Source organism: Etheostoma cragini, chromosome 15, assembly GCF_013103735.1.
Source record: "Etheostoma cragini isolate CJK2018 chromosome 15, CSU_Ecrag_1.0, whole genome shotgun sequence".
NCBI classification, from domain to species: Eukaryota; Metazoa; Chordata; class Actinopteri; order Perciformes; family Percidae; genus Etheostoma; species Etheostoma cragini.
The window spans coordinates 1,713,398-1,717,403 of NC_048421.1; positions in this window are offsets into that span (position 1 = coordinate 1,713,398).

Below are 4,006 nucleotides of genomic sequence, written 5' to 3' on the forward strand. Positions count from 1 at the left end.
TGATCGATGGAAACACTAAGTACAACCCTTTCGAACCATTTGCCCGGCGCATGGACCCTTTTTTTCCGCCGTTGAACTAGCAAAAGTGGATTTGGATATTTGGCACATTAGGGTCTTTTCACTTTTTAGATTGTCTCGCCTCGTAATTCCTTTTCAATCAGAGGCATGCGGGCAGGTTGAGGGGATACTGTGGAAAACAACACATGTGTTAAACAGCACGGACCGGCATCAGACAACATCAGCTGTGGTGTGTGAGCAGCAGACCAAATCCGCTCACAGCATCAACCGTGAAAAGAGTCAAAGGTCACCGGGAGTCAGTGGAAGACCAGAGGAAAAAAAGAAGAAGGCGCTCTGAAGCTGACACTGAAGAACTTCTTTATAAAAACCATTGACATCCCGTGACAGCATCAGGGCGCACTCACACTCGGTCTGGTTACACCGAACCCGGAGCACCCACAGTCCGGTTTGTTTGACTAGTGCACTTGTCAAATTCAAGGCCCGGGGGCCAAATCTGGCCCCTCACAAATTTTGATCTGGCCCGAACATCAATTGAAGTTCAAAATAAATTGGAAACCGTTTTTTCAAACTGTAATTTCACTACACTGAGAGCAGAATTTGGCAGATTTGCTGAGACTAAGTGAGGCAGTCAAAGAAATTTCAATCAGGAGAGACTTGTTTGCAGATTTTCAAAAGTTTATTGTACATAAGCATGATAATATGTACAGTATTTGGAGCTTTAGACTCCATTGTTAAGGACTAATTTGTAAAAGGGGTAAGGAAGCCAAGACAATCCTCCCTGATGGAGTCTAGACACTGGCGGTTGCGGCGAAGGAGCCAAAGACCAGACCAAAGGAGTCGACTGAGCGTCCAGCAGGAGGAAGACCCACAATGCCTTTGGGTGGCGATGACTAGAGGTGGGAGAGGAGGTGGAGGGTTGCACGCTTTGCCTGAAATAACAGCTGACAACAGCAGGGAGAGAAGCAGATTTAAAGCAGGGTTGTGACGCTGTGATTGGCCCTTGGAATTCTCGGCCTATTCTGATTGGTTTAACAGGAAAGTGAACACCTCCAACAGCTGATTTGATTTAGGAAGAGAGCAGTGAAGAAGTGTTCGGTCTTCGTGAAAGAATTTACACTGAGCTACATGTGACTTTTTTAATGAAACAAGAGCATGTCAATAGACTATTAATGTCTGGCCCTTGATGATTTTCATTTTCCAGTGTGGCCTTACTGAAACTGAGCTTGACGCCGCTGGACTAGTGAGATCCCTCCATGCCGTGCCGTGCTGTGCCGTGCCAAAGCACGGCTCAGGGTAACTGTGCCGAGTGTGAGTGCGCCCTGAAACTCATTCGCAGACCGCGAGATGCAGTTCAAGCTCTGAAAAACCTGCACACAGACGTAACAGTGCCCAGGATGTTTCTCTTATTACAACAGCAGGTTATCTTTATTTAGACATACCACATTTACAGAAGTTGACCCAAAGTGCTTTTTGAGTCGAGGCAGATATAGTCTGAGATCTGACTCGGTACAGATGACCAACATTAAGGAAAAGGTGCATGCCAAGCAATGACACAAAAATGTAATACACAACAACTGACATGATGAAATCAAAGTCAAGTAAGGGATAGGAAGTTATAGGGATAAGGATAGACAAAATAAAATTAACAATAGATTAAAAATCAGAAAAAGGGGATTAGACATGAGGCCCAATAGGACTTGACAAGAAGCCGCAGATTGATTTTAAAGCAATTGGTAAAAGATACGTCTTCAATTAAAATGCTGCGTCCCACTCTTGTACACAACATACAGTACACACTGCTTCCATGTAGGTTCAATGCCATAACATCCCTTTTCAATGACTTTGTAATATCTTGTTTGTGCCCCAAATAAAACAGTTTCAGAAGTTCTTCAAGTGGCTTAGAAGCATGTGGTCTATTAAAATCTCTTTAGGAAACGTAAAACTCAGCAGCTCATATGAATTGATCCTCTAATCCCATCTGACAGTTGGGTAAATCCCCAACTCACCGGCAGTGACATGGTTATGATGCAGAACAAAGGCTTGAGTGTGTTACACGCAGACATCTATCCACGGAAATAAAACGCTCAAATGTCACGCCTGACACAATTAGACCCGTTTAGCCCCCGATTTGGCCCCCCTACGGAGAGGGATTAAACAATCCCACAGACAAACATTAACCCAGGCTCTGACCCGGCAGCTTGTCAAGAAGATGAACGTCTGCAACTGAAGAAAGACAAAAAAAAAACAACAACCCTGCATTCCTTTTCCCGTAAGCCAGGCAAGGAGGAGGGAGGGGGGGTTTTGGGAAGTTTGGTGAGTCATCACTTTTACTTTGCTACCGGCGCTCCCTCCTTTTTGGCACCGCATCGCCCAAGCTCCAATACCTCCATGGCAGATTGCCCCGTCATGCTTTCAATGCCCCCCACCCCCACCCCCACCCCCCCCTCGAGTCTTGACAAGTGTCTTATATTGAAAATGAACTGCCGGAGTCGCAGCTGCCTGCACAGCTGTCGCCATCATGAGCTCTCTTTGTTGGCCGCACACCGATGCCTCACTTTGAAACCAGAGGAGATAAAAAGCCAAGACTTACAGCATTAACAACAACAACAACAACAACAACAACAACAAAAGAAGAAGCGTGCAGTGACTTGAACCGCCGCTGGCTCAGATTCCCGGTTTGTCACTCAGGTTTGTTCTTGTGAGTGTGCAAGTGTTAAAACAGCTTCTCAGGTCGAGATGAGTCAGTGGATATCTGCCACCATGCTGAGAATTTATTACTTGCTAACTTCATCTTGTGTGACAATAACATGCTGACAAATGCTTGTAAAAAAGGATGACAGCACTCAAATAGAGGAGCTTTATACAGCACTTTCTTCTTTTCTTCTCCGCAGCACCCCACAATGGAAAGTGGTTCAATTCTCGTCGAGAAAGCCGCAGATTTTATTGCTCAATTTTCTTCTCCTATTTTTTGTCAGCTCTTTTGTGTGACCACTCGTTTATCCTAAAGCCTTCTGTTCCACTAACTGATCCTCAACATCATTTTGTGGTTAGGGACTCTCTCCAGATGCCCCCCCACCCACACACACACCCACCCACACACACCCACCCACACACACACAGGATATTTATCTCACCCAGAGGATATTTATCACTCTTTAATGACAGACTCCACAAAGCATGATGTCACCGGCCGCAACACAACAACGTGCAACAAAAGGCCGGCCGCCCCACTCTCCCCTCAGCTTGCCCCGCTGTGACCTCACTTGATTGATAGGCCTCAGTCTTACTGGGCTCTTTGTGCCGGCACAGCCGTCCCGGTATGCGGCACATGAGGCCTTGGTGCTTCTGCTGCTGCTGCTGCTGTCGGTGACTCAGAGTGAGTAATCAAAACAGTCGCACAAAACTGGCCCGCTTCACAAAGATGGCTGTTACCATTAAAATGTCAGCGAGCTCTTGATGTAAGGCAGTGTTTGCTCTCGCGGACAGGCGTCTCTCGGCCTCGTTAGCTGTGGTGGAAGGTCAGCCTGTTTGTGTTTGTGCGACAGTTAGTCAAAAGCTTCAGTAGTCTCGCACTGCCGGAGGAAGGTCTGGCTACACCGCGGATACTTTCTGGGATAGGAGATGAAAAACGCTCTGGGATGTGTTGATTTTTTTTTTTTACCAAAAACAATCGTCATGGGCGGCACTAAGCTCGGGACGCATCAACGGTGGCTCTGCAAAATAGTCTCAAAGGAACTTATTTTGGTCGAACATATGCACCCAGCAAAAGAAAACCCCACATACAATATAGCATTTATTTTACTGACACAATACAGTAACATTTTGGGGCGTCTTATTCAATTTTATAGCATTTGATAAAGAAATTGAAGTGTTTTTGAAATAGTACTGAGTAAAAGTTGACATATTCCAGTCTGTGAGATCTATGTTCCTATGAGTCCACTCAAACGACTAGCGCTGAGGAGGGGAGGTCTGGCTACACCCCTAATGC